General features: G+C 33.8%; 3 long non-coding RNA genes and 1 other non-coding gene across 4 annotated transcripts; 3 read left to right on the top strand and 1 right to left on the bottom strand.

The window, feature by feature from the left end:
* Positions 1-4364: 4364 nt before the first annotated feature.
* Positions 4365-4470, bottom strand: LOC121216834 (small nucleolar RNA R71). Its single transcript, XR_005913046.1, has one exon. It is a non-coding gene; the product is annotated as a small nucleolar RNA R71 (small nucleolar RNA).
* Positions 4471-10885: 6415 nt separating this feature from the next.
* On the top strand, positions 10886-12304 carry LOC107938352 (uncharacterized). The gene is made up of 3 exons (XR_001694866.2): positions 10886-11039; positions 11159-11236; positions 12167-12304. It is a non-coding gene; the product is annotated as an uncharacterized lncRNA (long non-coding RNA).
* Positions 12305-12354: 50 nt separating this feature from the next.
* LOC121208536 (uncharacterized) lies at positions 12355-14039 on the top strand. The gene is made up of 4 exons (XR_005903649.1): positions 12355-12602; positions 13460-13570; positions 13653-13720; positions 13812-14039. It is a non-coding gene; the product is annotated as an uncharacterized lncRNA (long non-coding RNA).
* Positions 14040-19695: 5656 nt separating this feature from the next.
* Positions 19696-20495, top strand: LOC107938353 (uncharacterized). The gene is made up of 3 exons (XR_001694869.2): positions 19696-19753; positions 19831-19932; positions 20090-20495. It is a non-coding gene; the product is annotated as an uncharacterized lncRNA (long non-coding RNA).

Raw genomic sequence — 20495 nt, 5'->3', positions numbered from 1 at the left:
TTTTCATGTATTCAAGGATCACATGCCCGTGTGAATAGGTTGTGTGCCTCACAAGGCTACTAGACACGCCCGTGTTACAGACCGTGTGAAAATAGGGCATACATACTGACTTGGGTCACACGACTGGCCACATGCCCATGTGCCAGCCCGTGTGCCATACACGGCCAGTAGACACACCTGTGTGTCTAAGCCGTGCAACTCATTAACTTGTTTTAATTAAGCATCATGGGTCACACGGTCAAGTCACACTCCCATGTGCTCAACCATGTAGCACAAAAATAGGCTTCTATAAGCTACTTTTCTCACTTAAGTCACATGCATCCTAAGGCATCCAAATGGTACCAAATATACAACAAAATAAGCAACCAAAAGTGACCACTTCTAGCATAAATCATATCATATTGAATCATTACATTTCATTTCTCAAATCTCAACCATTTCTTGACCAAAAAAATACCAAAACTAGCATGAATCATTTATCATCTTTAACATTTTTTCATATGTCTCAAATTCCAACTAAATAACCAATCATATTATTCAACCTATAACCAAATCAAAGCTTATCAATGCATCATCTCAAACTCGTACCAATACATGCCATTTCTTAAACCACATTATTACCTCATTTGCAATCCAAGCCAAAACATAAATTCATAACATAAGCCAAATACACATTTTATACCAACCATGCTAAAACACAATGCCACATTATAACCATCAACCAAAATCATTAATAAGCCATTTCAAATGACCATATACATTTTAAAAAAAACATATAAAAAAGACCATAGCCTATACATGCCATAAAACCAAGCCACAAGGTGTAAAATACCGAAAATAATAGTCAGATAGTGTGATGCGATCTTCGTTGACTCCTAACCCGAGTGAACGTCTGAGACACTATAAAACATAGAAAAATAACACAAAGTAAGCTTCACAGCTTAGTAAGTTCGTATGTGAGCCTAAAATGATCACAACATTCATATAGCAATTCGAAATAGATAAATCATTAATATTTAAAGCATCAATTCATGAGCTAACATCAAATTATTCATGTTCTCACTCGCAAGTTCTCAACTTCAATTAACTCGATACTTGAGTAGTTTTCTATACATACCTGTACTGATACCTTTCTATTTATCACCCACACTCTTATCAAACCTCTTTGGTTTATAAGTGCTTATGATACAAATTCATCGATTTTCCGATGCCATAGTCCAACTATGGTCTTGCACATACATTGCCAAGGCCTTGCCGTGGTCTTTCTTTAACGTCCCATAACTCGGTTACGGTCTTATTAGTCGATTGCCATGTGTATATTTAGTTTAAACAACTATTATTCATATCTCACATAGCATTCAATATATACTTCATTATAGTCAAATAAACACATTTTTACATGAAACATACTTATACTCAATACTTTCTTATTTAATATACATAATACAATATGAACTTACCAATTTACTTTCATTCGATTCTCACATAAGTTCTGTAGTACTTGTATTACTTATTCTGACCGTACTTTAATTCTCTTCTTGACTATGCTCGTTGAATCATTCAATATTTCGCACACTAAATGCCATTCTCAATATCTCGCACACAAAGTGCCATTCTCAATATTTCACACACTAAGTGTCATATTTGATATCTGCACACTAAGTGCTGTACATAGCCAAAGCTATCTCAAATCGCACACTAAATGCCATATTTAGCCGATATATCATCAAACATAACAATAGTCACGTCTATACAATTTCTAAAATATCAAAGCATTAAAAGCATAAATATAACAATGCTTATTCATACGAACTTACCTCGATCGTTAAAACGACAGAACGGATCGACTAGTCCGATACTTTGTTTTCTCCCGTTCTAGATCTAAATCTCATTTTTCTCAATCTATATAATAACAAAATTTACTTATTTAATAATTAATTCATTCAATTTAACACAATTTACACATTTTGGTAAAATTACACTTTTGCCTCTATTATTCCACATTTTTGCAATTTAGTCCTTATCATATAAAATCACAATTTCATGAAATTAAACACAAACCCAAGCTAGCCAAATTTTCCATATATTACTCTCAACCCATATTTTCAATTTATTTAACATTTCAACAGCACAATTTACACTTTTCACAATTTAATCCTTATTTGACATTTTTACCAAAAATCACTTAACAAAACATATTAATCTATCAACAATTATTCGTTTTCCATCATCAACACTCAAAAACAATAAGCTATCATCAATGGAAACTCCCAAATTCATCAACAAATTCATAAATTAGGGTACTAATAAACCATAATAAATACATATTTTTACCCCATGCTTGACATATTTATGAATGAATTTTCCTTGGTTTAAGTGAATTTGATGCTCCTAATCCTTTAATTTCATGCTTTATACTCAGGAGAGCTTAGGATAGCAAAAAAGAGCAAGAAATGGGCCAAAAACGGACAAATTGGGCTTAAATCAGTGTTTCACATGGCCTAAGCACTTCCACACGGGTTATCTACACGCCTGTGTGAGGCACACGGATAGACCACACGCCTATGTGTCATGACCGTGTCGACTAGAAACCAACTCAAAATTACACACGACTTGAGCTTCTGCAGAAGGGCGTGGCACACAATCGTGTCCCTGTCGAGCCCAAGTCTAGTTCTACTTAGAAAATGGCTCTGTTAAGGGTTGAGAAGCATTTTAAAGCCTATATAAACACCCTAGAAGAGGATAAAAGGAGACACACAGAGTTAGAGGCAGAAACTACTCAAGAACAGCCATCGGAATCACCTCAGAGCCAGGATCTACATCAAGACTGAAGATTTCCATCCAATTCCCTAATTTGGGTTTCTTTATGTTTTGTTGTTCTCCAAACTTTGAGATGTTTTCCATTATTATTATGAACTAAACTCCCTAAATACCTAAGGGAGATGAAACTTAAGACGAATCTTATTACTCTTTGATTTATATGATAAATATTTGTTCTTATTCTTAATTATGAGTTTTAATCCTTACTTTAATATTCCACGATATTAATTCAGGTTTTTGATGTGCTTATTCAGTAGAGGAAAAGTCTCTGTTTAAGAGTAGATTATTCATAATTAAGTGGAGTTGCATGCAATCGTAGAGATAGGACGACATAAATCTATCGGATTAGAGTCAAATCTATTAAGGGAATCCATAGATCGATTTAATGATACAATAGGGGTTTTAATTAGAAAGAGATTTCAATTAATCAACCTAGATTCAGTTGTTTTCAGTCTCAAAAGGGATATTAACATAAATCAGGAATTTCTACGAAATAAGTCAAGTGAATAAATGTCTAAGTCAAAGGTAATAAGTGAAGCTAGGTGGATTCTTCCTTGGGTATTGTCTTCCCCATTGGTTTTCCTAAAGTATTTTTCAACTTTCATCTCTGTCGTAATCTTAGTTAATTAGATAATTAGTTTAGTTTAAAAACATTCTCTTAAATTTTAGGCTAGATAATAAAAAGATAGTAATTACTTGTACTTTTAGTCCTCGTGGATACGATATTTCCAGTCTCACCATAACAATACTACTGTTTGATAGGTGCGCTTGCCTTAAGTCAAATTTTTAGATAGTTTCACGACCATCAAGGTTTTGGTGACGTTGCCGGGGACTAAGATATTAGCAATGCTTAATTTTTATTACTTTAGCCATTTTTTATTTTTATTGCAATTTAATTTTATTTTAATTTTGCTAACATTACTAAATTTTCTTTTATTTACTTCTAGCAGGTTTTTATAGTTTATGACTAGAAGAAACCTGTTAGGACCTTTACTTTTTGATAGTGAGATCGAAAGCAAAGCTCGTAGAAACCGAAGAGAGATAAAGCGAAGCCTACGATACATAGAGGAAGGGCAAGAAGACAATATTCAAACCACAACCGAGGAGATGGCTAATAATCAAAATAATCCATTACCTCCTGTGGTAGCTGGAAACCCAGTAAATCAAGATCCTGCTCCTCGTACTATGTATGATTATGCTAAACCTACATTAACAGGGACTGAATTGAGTATAGTTAGGCCTGCTGTTGCTGCAAATAATTTTGAACTGAAACCTAACACAATTCAAATGATACAATAGTTTGTTTTGTTTGATGGTTTGCAGGACGAGGATCCAAACACTCATTTAGCAAATTTTCTGGAATTCTGCGACACTTTTAAGATCAATAGCGTTTCTGACGATGTCATTCGCCTTCAGTTGTTCCCATTCTCATTAAGGAACAAAGTTAAACAATGGTTAAACTTGTTACCACGAGGGTCAACACAACTTGGGAACAAATGACCGAAAAATTTTTACTAAAATATTTTCCTCCGGCTAAAACGGCTAAACTAAGGAATGATATTTTTTCTTTGTACAGATGGATATAGAAACACTTTATGATGCATGGGAGAGATATAAGGATCTATTGAAAAGGTTCCCTCACCATGGGTTACCTCTATGGCTGCAATTTCAGACTTTTTACAACAGTGTGAATCCCTCGACAAGGTAACATATAGACACAGCCACCAGTGGAACATTAAACGACAAATCACCTGAAGAGGCTTACAAATTTATTGAAGAGATGTCACTGAATAACTATCAGTGGCAAGTCGTGAGAACGAAGCTGACGAAAGCTGCTGGTGTTTTCAACCTCGATGCGGTTACTATGCTATCCTCATGCGGTTACTATGCTATCTAACTAGGTAAAACTTTTAAATAAAAAGATTGATGGTTGTATGGTTCTACTCAGGTACATCCAGTGATGAGGTGTGATTCAAACGGAGGAGGAGTACATAACACAGATTATCCATCCTTTAATCCTAGCACCGAGGAGGAACAGATCCACTATATGGGTAATAATTCTAGACCTCAAAATAACCCATACAGTAACACTTATAATGCAGGTTGGAGAAACCATCCCAATTTCTCGTGGGGTGGTCAAAGAAATCAATGACCACAACATCATCCAGGTTTCCAACAACCACCTTACCAACAAGAGAAGAAATTGAACCTTGAAGAGATGCTCACAAAATTCATCTCGGTGTCAGAAACTCATTTTCAGAATACTAAAACAACACTTAAGAATCAGCAAGAGTCGATTCAAGGGCTCGAAACTTAAATATAACAGCTTGCTAAGTTGATCTCTAAATGACCACGAGGTAGCCTACCAAGCAACATTGAAATTAACCCAAAGGAGCAACTTCATGCCATTACTGTGCGCAATAATGAAGGGTTAGTTGAGGATCAACTGAAACCAAGACACGACCATGTGGTAGATAACGATAAGGTTGATGTAAGTAAAGAGTATAAACTCGTGTGCCATACCCTAAGCCGACAAGAAAAGACCATATGGACAAACAATTTGGTAAATTCCTTAAATTATTAAAGAAATTACATATTAACTTACCATTTATTGAAGCTCTTTCGTAGATGCCAAACGCAATTAAATTTTTAAATGAGCTTTTAGCAAAAAAGCGGAAGTTGGATGATGCATCGCATGTGGAATTAAACGCAGTTTGCTTAGCCATTCTACAGAATAAGCTACCCAACAAATTGAAAGACCCAGGAGTTTTACGATTCCTTGCTTAATTGATAGTTTAAACATTAAAAATGCTTTGGCTGATTTAGGAGCAAGTATTAATGTCATGCCCTATAAAATTTTTAAACAACAAGGTCTTGGGAAACCCAAACAAACTAGGATGAGCATTCAATTAACAGATAAAACAATCAGATTTCCTAGGGGTATTATTGAAGATGTGCTTGTCAAAATTGATAAATTTATATTCCCAATTGATTTTGTTGTTCTAGAAATGGAAGAGGATAGTGACGTGCCTTTGATTTTAGGACGACCCTTTTTAGCGACTACTAGGACTATCATTGATGTTGGCATAGGTGAACTAATACTTCGTGTAGGGATGACACGATTACTCTCCAATCTCGTGATTCTGCTAAAATATCTAGTAATTGAGACGATACGGTTAATTTAAATAATGTTACAACTCAAACTTCTTTACAGGAGTCCCCTAGGAAGAACGTGATGGAGCTTCATTCTAATCCATGCCACAAAAATGGAGTGACTCACGAAGAAAGAAGGCTTCAGATTGATGAACTAGATGAATGGCAAACATATGTCAAGGACAAACCAAAAGCACACGATGAATAAAAGTGGCACCTCGATAAGTGTAGGAATGAAACAACGCAATTTAAGGTTGAGGATAAAGTATTGTTAGATGAAAAGGATCCCTGAATTGCTAGTTCAGAGCTTAATACAAATGGAGTGACACCCTTCACGGTAGTGAATGTTTTCCCATACGGTACAGTCGAGGTAAATCATTCTCAATTCTGCACTTTTAAGGTAAATATTACTCGACTTAAACTTTATGAGGATAATAGAATTGATATTGAGAAAGAGAAGTCTCGACTCTGTGATCCTTCGTAATCATGCGAATGAGAGGTAAGTCGAGCTTAGACTCTAAATAAGAGCTTCTTGGGAGGCAACCCGAGCACTAACACCACTAACTAGTTTAGTTTAGCTATTTTTACTGTTTTTGTACAGGGACAGTGACCCACACAGCCTGGACACACGGACGTGTCTGAGGCTGTGTGGAAATAGGGCTAAAAATTCCCCAATTATCGAGCCACACGGTCATGAATTCGATCCACACGGCACACGGCCTGGGCACACGGGCGTGCCTGAGGCCGTGTGAAAACATAAAAATCATCAAAAACGGAGCTCGAAACATACCTTAAGTAAAAACAACACCGAACCCTAAAATACTTCCATGGTTATTTCTTTTATCTACAGTAGGTGGAAAATGAAGGAAATAAGCATGATTTTGGCTTTTATTTTATTTATTATTATTTAATTACCTATTTACCTTTTTACCCTTTAAAAACATTAATAATTACACCAAATGCCACTCCACTAACATCCATTATCTTATAAATGGGCTATTTTCCAGATAAGTACCTTCACTTTTAAGTTCTACAGCTATTTGACACTTTTAGCTTATAGAACCTATGCTTTACCCAATTTAGTCCTTTTTACCGAATTAACCACTTAAATGATAAAATTTCTTTACGAAAATTTCACACAACGCTAATATCATGCTATAAATATTAAAATAATAATAATAAAATAAAATTTTCAATGTCGGATTGTGTTCCTGAAACCACTGTTTCGATTAACCCTAAAAACGAGCTGTTATACGGCCTCAGACACAGGCGTGTCTGGAGTCGCGTGAGACACACGGGCGTGTGACCGCTGTCTGGTTGAAATTTTTCTCAATTTCCAAAATTTTCATATGTTATCGTTTTAGTCCCGAACCACTTCTAAAGCATGTTTAAGGCCTCGTAGGCCTTATAAGGGACAATGTATTTGTGATTAAATGGTATTTGAGTATGAATGCATAAATGTATGAGTTATGTATGTTAAATGATGTGTATTGATTAGTAATACCTCGTAACCCTACTCCAACAACAAATATGGGTTAGGGGTGTTACAGTTATGGCTAATGTTTAAGCACACTTCGTGTTAGCTTTCTTGAGAATTTGATGATATTCTAGCTGGTTCAACAGGCAAGAAAAAGGATTGAAATGGTAAGTTCCCAAATGAAATTATGCATATACTCATGAAAATTATTAGTGATTCAAATGGCGTATGTTCATGTGGAAATGAATTATCATATGTTTAATTCTAGTAAATTATGTATAATGCATTAACTTGTATATAGATGATGATGCATAGGCTTATGCCAAGCTTGTGGTTGGATTATATTATGCTTATACTTAATCTTATACAAATGAAATGGTAAGTTATGTTTCATGTTCTACGAACTTACTAAGCATTATGTGCTTATGTTACTTTATTCCTATGTTTTATAGATTATTGGAAGCTTGATCGGTTTGGAAGCTCGTCGGAGATCTATCACACTATCCAGCATAAATATCAGTAGTTTTTGAATATTTTAGCCAAGGTTATAATGGCATTTATAGGTGGACTTGTAATGGCATTTAGCTAAATGATTAGTTGATGTTTTGATATGTATAAGTTATCTTGGTTGATACCTCTTGATGCCTTGCTAGTTGTGTCATAGTGACTATATCATGTTGCATGTTTTGAATGGCTCAAATGGCATGTTTTTGTGATGGAATGGTAATGGTAAAATTGAGGCATGTTTGGTAAGTTTTGGATGCTAGTAGTTGATGAATGAAAAGTGGTAAAATGTGCATGTTTATGTAAGTTTTGGATGTTTTCATTTGAGGTGCCATGAATGGCATATTGGTTAGTTGATTTTAGGAAACTTGAATTGGTCATTATATGTATGTTTTGACATGATTTTAATGCCTTGATTATGTGTACAAAAGGCCTATAGGCTTATACATGTTATTGTGTTGGAAATGGTTTGATTTTGGGCAAATTTATGTCCACACAGCCTGAGACACGGGCGTGTGACTCAACCGTGTGTCCCCTGTAGGTTCCTTTGCATGCAAGTCAATCAGTTATATGGCCTAGCATGTGGCTAGGCACACGGCCGTGTGACCCTACTCAGAGAGTTACACGGGTTGGAACATGACCGTGTGTCCCTAATTTGAAGGTTACACGGCCTGAGACCCGGGCATATGTCTCAGCCGTGTGACCCCTGTAGTCCAATTTTTGTAACTTTTTCTTAAACTTTCCAAATGTTTCCAATTTAGTCCCAAATTATTTCTAAGGTATTTCTAGAGCCTTGAGGGCTCGATTTAGGGATGATACGTATGTGAATGATTCTTATATGATATGTTTATGATTATGTATGAGATGTAAGTTTAAATGTTTTGTTTGAATGGTAATACTTTGTAACTCTAATCCAGCAATAGATACGAGGTTAGGGTGTTACATTCTTACAAGATTTTAGTGAGTTTCTTATTTGTGCTTAAAATTTAACTTTCCCTAATTTAAAAAAAAACAACTTCTATGAATACCATTGTATAGGTGACCACCTCTGGACGTACCGACGTCCGGAGTAGAAATCCTGCCCAAAATATATGAAGAAGCAGTGCCTGCAAGTATACCGGTTAGGTTGTAATATAGTTACAATAGACACTACAGGAAAATAAGGCTTTAGCGGCGTTTTTAGCGGCGTTTTATCCATAAACGCCGCAAAAATTGTAAAACACAGAGCAATAGCGGCGTTTTAACAAAAACGCCGCTAAAAACTGAGCAATAGTGGCGTTTTCTGTTAAAACGCCGCTAAATACTAGAGCATTAGCGGCGCTTTTGGTAAAACGCCGCTAAAGACCTGAGCATTAGCGGCGCTTTTGGTAAAACGCCGCTAAAGACCAGAGCATTAGCGGCGCTTTTGGTAAAACGCCGCTAAAGACCTGAGCATTGGCGGCGCTTTTGCTAAAAGGCCGCTAAAGACCAGAGCATTAGCGGCGCTTTTGCTAAAACGCCGCTAAAGACCAGAGCATTAGCGGCGCTTTTGCTAAAACGCCGCTAAAGACCAGAGCATTAGCGGCACTTTTGCTAAAACGCCACTAAAAGTTATATAACACCTAAAATCCTAAACCCCAAAGAAAAAATAAGACATTAATCTATAACCCCTAAAATAGTAAACCCCTAAACCCTAACAAGCCCTAAACACTAAACTATAACCCCTAAAACCCTAAACGTCGCAATTGGTGCATTTTTAGTGGCGCTAGGTTATAAACTCTGCTAATGTTAAATTAAACTTAAATTCAGAAATTTGAAACATAAAGGAATTAAATTCTTAAGAATAGAAATATAATGACTAAATTTTAATTTTACGAAAAGTACAAATACTTATCTCATATTTTAGCTTTTACAGATTAAGTGGTTTAGTATTCAATTTGTTAAAGTATGTTAAGAGAATTACTTTGTCTTTTTTAAGATTTAACACTCCTATGCGAAAAAATATTATTTAACTCGTATATTTGTTAAAAGTTTATATAAAAATTAATTGTTATTTTGGTTATAATCATAAAGTTAATTGTGTTTCGAATTTTTATTATTATTTTATATATATATATATAAATACATTCTTATAACTTAATTTATATGTGAAAGGGTAAATTAATAATTTCACAACTGAATTAATATACTTGATTAACCCATAACACCAACTTAATAAAAAAATAACTATAATTATAAATTTTTCTTTCCATTTATATGATTCAACTAAAAATATTTTTAATATTTAATTTATATAGACAAACAATTATTGCACTCAAATTGATATAAATTATAAAATTACAATTAATTTTATTTAAAAGTCGATTCGAAACAATGGATGTTTTGAATTCGTAAAGTAAAATAATCATACTAGAATATGGCGCACTCATTGAATTTTTATGTAACAAAATTAATAAAATTTGATGTAATAACTAGTATGCCATTTATATAAAAATCTAAACAACTAATGCGGAACATACTTAAAAGAATAATGCTTGTATTAATAAAATTTTCGTAATATTTAATTATTTTAGTACATACGCATAATTTCCATGATTAACTTTATATCACATAATGTTATTAATGATAAAAATATCTTTTTTATTTTTTATCAAAATAATATTTTTATATGAAAATAATAAATATGATTTTACAAAATTATATAAACTAATTTTGTTATTATATATGTAAGGTGCAACAGTAATTTATTAATAAAATTTTATTTTAATTTGAATAGGTTTAATTGATTTTTTAAGCCACAACGCCGTCGTTTTAGTTTCATACAATTTATTCCCAGTGCTCCCAATAGCTGTTCTTTTTCCCCTTAACAAAATTTCCCTCATTCCATCTCTTCTCCTTTAATCCCTAAATTTTCATCCCCAAGTTCCCAACCCATTTGCCACCGAAAACGCCGACCAGACCACCTGGTGCATCACCCTCGACTAACATCTCTGCTGCGTCGCCGTTGCCTGCTCATCCTGCTTAGAAACGAGATTATATTTTTCACAACGGTAAATTAAATGGGAAGCGCCATGTACGACCTTACTACTTTGAGTTCGTCTCTCATGTTAGTTTTCTTTCTTTTTCCTGATTTCAGTTGTTAGCAAGTTTTTTAAAACCCCTAATTAAACCCTAATTCTGCTTATCTAATAAAAAATTGCGATTTTAATTGTTGATTTGGCACAGGTTAATAAACGATGGGAAGGTAAAACAATAGTGGATTTGTTCGCTCAAGAGTTCAGAGGTCGATCTAGAGATTACTATGTAAGTCATCAGTCTTTCCCCTTTTTTTCTTCTGGGCTAAATCTTTGTTTGACTGGAAATATGTAAAATAGAGAGCAGTGGAAGAATGGTTAATAATAATATATTTCCTTCATTGTTTTGGTACAAAGATGGAAAATAGAGAGAGATACAGGGTTAGAAGTGAAGTCGAAACTAGTAAATAAAATTGTTAATTTAAGTTACACGAATGATTCCTTTCATAATTGAAAGGATTGATTTGGGGGAAAGGAAATGTGAAAATATATTCATTTTCTTTTATTGTTCTTATTTTTCTCTTACCAAACACAATGGTAGTAATATCATAGACTCTATAGTGTTGGTTAGTTTGTATTAATTAATTGAATTTGTGATTGCAATGTGTTGCAAGTTTCAAGAAAGGAGCTTTTTATAAACTTCTAGCAATTGCTTCCTTTACCCATAATTTGCACTTGTTTGAATATGTTTATATATTACGTTTTCTGTTATTGTGGAAATATTGTAGGTTAGTGCTGTCAAATGTTACCTATTGGCTTTGCCTGTGACATTTACTGCTATACCAAATTACTAGTAAGCAGTGCTATATATAAATATATGAATGTTTTTGTTTTTTTGGGTTTTAGGAAATTTTCATTTAATCTCACATTCTAAATGTACAAGAATGTAGATTTAGTGTGTATAGAATGTTATATACATTGGCTTACTCAGTCGGCAATCAGCAGCCTGCCTGTTGGAATTTTGTGTTGATTTGTATTTTGGACCTAATAGGGGACACATATTGTGTGCTATTCATGATTTTGCATATGTTGTTTTACTAGAATCATGATTATCAAATGTACATGTGATGTATTGCTTAATGATATAATAAATTAAGCCAGAATGAAATATATCTAGTTTTGATTTTCTAATGCGTTTTATCTTTGCTTTTGATTGTAGATTATTTTTCTAGAAACAATATGCAACGATGAAAGGATTATTGAAAGAAATATTCGCCTTAAAATTCGACAAAGTCCTGACTATGCAGAAGAGTAAGGCTATTATCAATAACCTTTTACTTCTTGCTCAGATGAAAAGTTCTAGACTTGCTTATAATCTAGTTTTGCAAGCCAGATTTCGATTATATCACCTGTTTCAAGTTGGTACGTTATATTATTATATGCAGTTTTTTTTATTGAGAACAGCAGTTCAAGGTAGGATATGATTGCTTTGGTCTGCATATGATTCTTTTTTCTGCAAACTGAAGTCAACTATCTAGGGCAACTCAACCATTCAAATCTTGTGAAGCTCATTGGATACTGTTGTGAGAATGAGCATCAATTGCTTGTCTATGAATACATGGCAAGTGGAAGCCTTGAAAAGCACCTTTTCCGCAGTAAGTGGTTAGATATATAACAACCTCTTATGCTTTTATATTTCCATCTGGTTGTACATAATATTTTTTGATATTTTTGAACTAATGCATTCACATCATTCATTCACATTTATGGTGATTAATATTTGTCAACTTGAATTTCATTTTATTTTAGAACAGACTCTTTTACCAGAAAATGATGGAAAATAAAATTATATGTTGTCTGATGAAAGGGAAAGAGCATTATTTTCTTGCTTCAAACTTAGTCTGGAAGAATGGAAATATCCCAAGATTTTACTTACATCAATTTAGATAGGTGGTTAAAAAGGGTGTTTCATTAGTTCACTTAACCCCAACTTTGTTATTCCTCCTATAGTTTCTAGTATTTACATCCATCAATGATGTTTTGTGGCTCTTCTTACCTGGTATTGCTTAGATTTTGTGGCTAGGTAATAATATTAGATATTTTTTTACATTTATACCAAGCAAAGTTAATCACTTCTTTCAGAATTCAATTGCATCAATTTTACATTCCTTCCCCGTTCTATGTCCTGGTCCTTCTTTACATTTGGAAGCATGCTTTATGTGCTTGAAAAGTGGAGTTATCCCCTGTTGGCTGTTATTTCTTTTGCTTGAGATAGTGTCATTTGGTAGTTTATTAATCTAAATTCAAAAAAGAAAAAAAAGAAAAAGAAAATGCATGCAAAGTGTAGATCAGTTGAGTATATGTCAAAGATCTACATTTTGGTATCATCTTTTTTTTTTATCAATTGGCATCCTGGTTTGAGTAAATCAAATTGTATAGATGTTATGGGATACTGTCATCACATCCTTAAGTTTCCTTTGTCCCATTGATGATAAGTGTGCTTTCTATACAGTGCAGTTTTGCCAGATTTTGCTGAGGTGTGCAGCTTCAGTTACTGCTTCCTGCTCCTCCTGCAAGTATTGGTTCAACTGAAGTTGCCATTTAATCTTCGAATTAATATTTGGTACTAATATAGATAAAGTTTTTATATTTGCTTAAACTGAAATATATTTGGTGCTACTCTTATAATCTTACATCTGTTCTAGGTACTATCGAGCACCTGAAATAATATTTGGTGAACTACATACACCACAGCCATTGACATTTGTTCTAGGTACGTGCAGGTTTCGTTGCTAAATTTTTTTCCTTATTTCTATGCATTTTCACTTTAAATTACTTAACAAATATTACTTTTTGGACTCCAGCCTCTGTTTGCTGGTGAGAGTGGAGTAGACCAGGTACGTTTTATTAAGGTACGTTTTATTTCAAAATTGTAATCAATAATAGTTTTATCATGATGATTTTGGAAAAATTAATATTTTGGGGTTGCGATTTTGTAAAGATTTAATTGCTGGTTCTGTTTGGAGCAGAACTATTTTGTTTCCAAATTAATTTTTTTATATTTGGTTCAACTTAATTATTATTTGATTCAACTTAAGTATGAATAAGTATGAATTAATTTTATTACCATATATGTAGCTTGCTTGTCCATTATAATTACAACAATATCTGACATTCTCTCCAACCTTATTTTAAATATTTTAAAGATTCAAAGTATATAGGCTGGAAACCTGACGGGTTGCCTTATATCGAGCTGCAAGATATAATGGATCCTCCCTAGGTGTAACAACGCCACGTATGATGAATCTTAAAAAATTCAAAAAGACTTGAAAAAAGTTCTATCGCTATTGAATATTTATATAACCTTAATTTATTTCCAATTTACTTATAAAAATTAAACTACAATTCTTTTTTGATATTATTATATTCAAATTACTATTTTTTTATATTAATAATGTTTGATTTTAATATTTAATATTTTTAAATGTCTTTAAAAGTTATAACTAATTTTTATCAAAATAGTATTAATTATTATTTGAAGTATGAATAAGCTTTTATATTTGGTTCAACTTAATTATTATTTGATTCAACTTAATTATTATTTAAATATTTTAAAGATTCAAAGTATATAGGCTGGAAACCTGACGGGTTGCCTTATATCGAGCTGCAAGATATAATGGATCCTCCCTAGGTGTAACAATGCCACGTATGATGAATCTTAAAAAATTCAAAAAGAATTGAAAAAAGTTCTATTGCTATTGAATATTTATATAACCTTAATTTATTTCCAATTTACTTATAAAAATAGTATTAATATTGATCATTACTTAAATAAATTACATAACTCACATAACATACATAACAACTTACATAACTTAACTAATACATGTAGTTTAATCTAATAATTTCCTTAAAAGCATATAGTTTAAAAGTTCAAATTTCATAACTTACATAATCTACATAACTTACATAAAACATAAATATATATCATATCAAGACTTACATAATAAACAACTTACCCGTGAAACTTATTGCCAACTTTAGACTTCAACAACTACGAAATGGATAGGACTTGGATGAATTTCTCAAGGGCAAGCAACGAGTATCAAAATGGAGTGCAATCTTTTTTAGATTTTGCATTTCACAATTCAAGCCAAGAGAATATGATTCTTTGCCCGTGTAAGAAGTGTGGCAATATCTATTGGCATTATCGTGAAGTTGTCTACGAACATCTAATTGTTGATGGCTTCATTCGGGGGTATAAAAAATGGATTTTCCATGGAGAGTGTACAACTAGTAGAGCCTCTTCGACGATTAATCTGGGTTATCCTTATAGTGGTTACCGTCAGCATGTTAGAGAAGATGACATGGAAGGTATGATGTGGGACGCATTTAATATGCGGAGTGAAAGTTTCCAATCATTTCCACCAAACTATGTTGCATCTGATGATTATAATATCGGTGGGAATACTTTTATGGAAACGAGAAGAAGTGTACCGGATGAACAACCGAATGAAGAAGCGGCAAAGTTCTACACGTTACTTGGTGAAGTGAATGAAGAACTTTATGAGGGATCAAAATTTTCGAAAATGTCTTTCTATATTTGCCTTTTCCACTTAAAATGTTTGGGAGGGTGGACCGGAAACTCTTTGACAATGTTGTTAGAGCTTTTGAGAGAAATGTTCCCATTTGCAAAAATCCCTGAATCATGTAAAGACATGAAGAAAGTGATAAAAGATTTGGGCCTTGGGTACAACAAAATTCATAGTTGCCCAAATGATTGCATGTTGTATTGGGGTGATCGGAGAAATCAACAGTCTTGTCATGTTTGCAGTAAATCTCGTTGGATGAATAGAGATGCAGAAGATGTTAATGAGGATGAATATGGGCCACAGTCAAGAAGGAAGCTGAACAAGATTTTGCGATATTTCTCGCTAATCCCAAGGCTTCAAAGGCTATTCATGTCGTCAAAGACAGCTGAGTTTATGACATGGAATCATGATCAACGAACGGATGATGGATTATTAAGGCATCCTGCAGATTCTTTTGCATGGAAATCATTTGACAATAAATTTCCAAGCTTTGCAAGTGATCCTCGGAGTGTAAGGCTCGAGTTAGCATCTGACGGATTTAATCCTTTTAAAATCATGAGCACCTCGTACAGTACTTGGCCTGTGGTCATTGTTCCTTATAATTTGCCTCCATGGCTCTGCATGAAGCAATCTTCTTTGATATTATCTATGATTATCCCCGGAGAGAAAGGCCCCGGAAATGATATTGACATATATCTATAGCCACTTATTGAAGAGTTAAAACAATTATGGGCGGGTGTTGAGACGTATGATGTATTGAGAAAGGAGAACTTTTAACTACGTGCTACTTTGATGTGGACAATTAATGATTTCCCGGCATATGCGAATTTATCGGGTTGGAGTACCAAAGGACGTTATGCTTGTCCTTGTTGTGCTGCTCAAACGTGTTCACAGTGGTTATATAATGGGAAGAAGTTCTGCTATATGGGGCATCGTCGGTGGTTAGATGAAAATCATAGATATAGATTTCAGAAGGCTTTATTTGACGGTACTGAATAGTTGAAAAAAGCTCCTGAGCAGACCATTGGATCTGAAATCATATTCATGTTAAAAGATATGGATTTCAGTTACGGGAAGCTGAATCAACCATCTAACAGGCAAACAAATAGACGATCGAGGGATGAATCTGATGATGAATCTGGCGAGGAGGATGACCCTAATGAGGCAGACTTGTGGAAGAAAAAAAGTATTTTTTTTTGAGTTGCCTTATTGGGAGCATCACATATTACGCCACAATCTTGATGTGATGCATATTGAGAAGAATGTCTGCGAGAACATCATCCAGACAAGTTTGAACGTCGATGGTAAATCAAAAGATAATCTTCAAAGTCGACTTGATTTAGTTCACATGGGAATTAGGTGTGATCTTCATCCCCAAGTACTTCCTAATGGAAAATATTGGTTGCCGCCTACAATTTTTGCAATGTCAAAGGAAGAGAAAGAAATGTTCTGCACGGTGTTGAAGGATATAAAGGTTCCGGATGCGTATTCATCAAATATATCTCGATGTGTAAGTCTTAAAGATTGAAGACTATATTCATTAAAATCACATGACTATCACATCCTGATGCAAGATCTACTTCCAGTTGCTTTACGGTGCTGTATGTCAAAGAAGGTAACGTCCTGTATAATTGAGCTGTCCAATATAATGAAAGCAATTTGTGGCAAAGTTCTAAATGTTGAAGAACTTGAAAAAGTACAAGATTGAGCCGCTTTGACATTATGCAATTTGGAGAAGATCTTTCCACCTTCCTTCTTCACTATTATGGTGCACCTTGTCATTCATCTCCCTCGTGAAACAATAATTGGTGGGTCGGTTTTCTATCGTTGGATGTATCCAATTGAAAGGTGCTAATTTATTTCAAAGGCATTCTCCTTTATACCTATAGTTACCAGTTTTGATAATGTTGTATATGATGTTTAGGTTCCTAAGCAAATTAAAGTCTTATTGCCGTAACAAGCGTTATCCGGAAGGATCAATTGCTGAAGGCTACTTGGCAGAGGAGTGTATGACATTCTGTTCTAGATATTTAGATGTTGAAACAAGATTGAATAGACCAAGTAGAAATGCCGGACTCAATGATCCTAACTTGGACAAAACTTATTTATTTCAAAGTTATGGAAAACCAATCGGCAAAGTTGAAATTGTAGAATTAGATGACCGATCTTGGATACAAGCACATAGATATGTTCTTTTCCACCATGATGCACTTGAACAATTACGCAAGTAAGTTCTAGAATATGATAAATATTCTTCTTTTTTGATTTGTTTATTTTTTAACGAATTAAACATGTGTTTAACATAGTGAGTACAAACAAATCTTAAGATCTCGTCCACGCTCACGAAGATTACAACATCGCGAGATTAATAGGTTATTCGCAGAATCTTTTCATGAATGGTTAAGCCAAACGGTATGCAACTCAACATTTTTGTTGACAAATAATAATGTTTTCTCATAACATTTATAATTACTCAATTTACTTTCGATTCAATAGGTTTGGAGTGGGAATATCGTTAATGACGAAGTTAAATGGCTTTCCCAAGGTCCGAATCGAGTAGTAAAAAGATATAGTGGCTTCATCATGAATGGATTCAGATTTCATACCAAATATCGCGAGAGATTGAGGAGAACTCAAAATTGTGGAGTAGTTGTTAATTCTTTAATTACAAGTTACGTAGTGCTAGGGACAGTAATCCTGTCGAGGGAAATGTGGAGTATTACGGACTTCTAACCGACATTATTGAGTTGGATTATTATGGAAAATGGAAAGTTGTCTTATTTCGATGTGATTGGGCTGATGCTAATACTGCTCGCGGAATTAAAAATGATCAGTTTGGTTTTACAATGGTGAATTTCTCTCGATTAATTCACACTGGAGAACATTTGATAGACGAGTCGTATGTATTTTCTTCTCAAGTTAAACAAGTTTTTTACTCGAAAGATCCAATTGATGAAGGTTGGTACGTTGTACTCCAAAACACCCCTAGAGACTTGTTTGACATGGGGAATGGAAGTAGAGATGACATCGGTGAAAGATCAGAAACTTTGCCTTTTCCAGAACAAGACTTAGATGAAAATATCCCTAGTACTAGTACACAATTTCAATGGGTTCGTCAGGATGTAGACGAAGATATTTATGATTTATGATGTAGTAAGATTTTATGATTTTTTATTTATATGTAATGTTACAATATTAACATTGGTCATGTTATATAATTTAACTATTTTATATTTACTATTGTTGTTATTTCTTACTAAAATTTTATCTATTTTATGTGTTGCAGGAAAAATGCCTAGAAGAAGATTAAGAGATCTTAGTATTGTACAGAATACTACAAATTCGGAAGAAGTAAGTACTGAACAATAGACAGTTGTTGGATCTTCAAGCGTGCCGGAGACACTTGACGAGTCTGTGGAAATTCAAAGTAATGTTAAGTTTATTTTACAAATTGTATTAAATTTTATTACTGATTTATTTTTAAATTTCAATATAGTAATAATTTATTATTTTTCAGCTGAAAATGGTGGGACGCGCAGAGGTCGAGGACATACGCTCCTAATAGATTTATATAACTTAAATTCTGCCGAGCGTGTCAAAGTAACTAGAAACAGCCATTGTCAGCCTGTTGGACAAGAAGCTCGACTTTTAGCAGGCTATTTGGGCATTATAGCACGAAATGCCAATATGTTGTCCATCAACTACGAATCATGGCATAACATGCTTGATAGCAATAAAAATCAAGCTCTCTCTAATATTAAGGTAACAAAACGTTAATGTAATTATAATACTTTTGTTTAAGTTTCATTTATATTTACTTCCTAAACTTGTGTTTTTTAGGATAGGTTTGCTTTAGAGGTCTCTGATGCCTATATCAAGAAGGCATTGGGTAAAAAATGGAGAAACAATAAAAGCATTTTGAAAAAATAATATTTTAAAAAAACCATAAACCTCGAAGAAAAATTGCAAAATGTCCCACCGGGAATGCTGAGGTACCAATGGGAAGATTCGGTTCGATTTTGGAATTCGAAGAAAGGAGAGGTATTATGTACTTGCAAACTCTTATAAATTTTTCGGTTTATAGTATTTACTATATACGTAATAATAATTTCATTATGTAGGACCGTGAGCGAGCTGGAACAAGCAGCAGGCAAAAACAAAAATTTACGCACACGGCAGGGTCGAAAAGTTTTGCTTGTGTAGCTCAGACCGAGGTACTATGGATTTATTAAATCTATCAAGTATTAATAACTTTTTACTATTAAATAATATTTTGACTACTATATTGTAGGAAGCCTCGTCTGGTCAAAAAGTTGGATGCGTTTAACTTTTTGACATTACGCACAGGAAAAAAGATGGACCTCCGATGTCATCTGAGGCTGCAGAAATTATGGTATATTTACTTAATAAAAATTGATTCATTATAAATATTTATAATATTTAATTATAATGTTTTAATTCGTCGTTTTTATTAGTGTAATTTAAATAATGTTATGTTGTATTCCTTTTTATTGTATATTTCGTTTCTAACTCTTTAATTGATTTATTAGGAGAAACTAAAAGATAAGAAGGCAGCGTATGAAGCGACTGCTTCGACTGATAGTTCTGTTAATTTTGAGGATATTGATAACAGAATTATTAATGAAGTTTTGGGTCCTGAAAGGTATGGTCGGGTTAGATTTCAAGGATCTGGTGTTAACCTGACCTAATATTTTGGATCCACCTCGCACCAATACATGCCTTCCGGGAGTCAAAGTCAAGCTGAAGCTCAGAGGTTAAAAGATCAGATAGTTCAGATACAAGCTAGCACAGATGAGCAAATTTCTCAACTTAGAGCGGAGGCAGCAGCGAGGGAAGCGGAGCAGAACAGGAAATACAATGAACTCCAGCAGCAGCTTCAGTCTATGATGACTATGTTCCACCAATTTCAAAATCCGCCATCATAGACATGTTTTC

Source organism: Gossypium hirsutum, chromosome A02, assembly GCF_007990345.1.
Source record: "Gossypium hirsutum isolate 1008001.06 chromosome A02, Gossypium_hirsutum_v2.1, whole genome shotgun sequence".
NCBI lineage: Eukaryota > Viridiplantae > Streptophyta > Magnoliopsida > Malvales > Malvaceae > Gossypium > Gossypium hirsutum.
The sequence above is the reverse complement of the archived record's forward strand: the minus strand, read 5'-3'. Positions and strand labels throughout refer to the sequence as shown.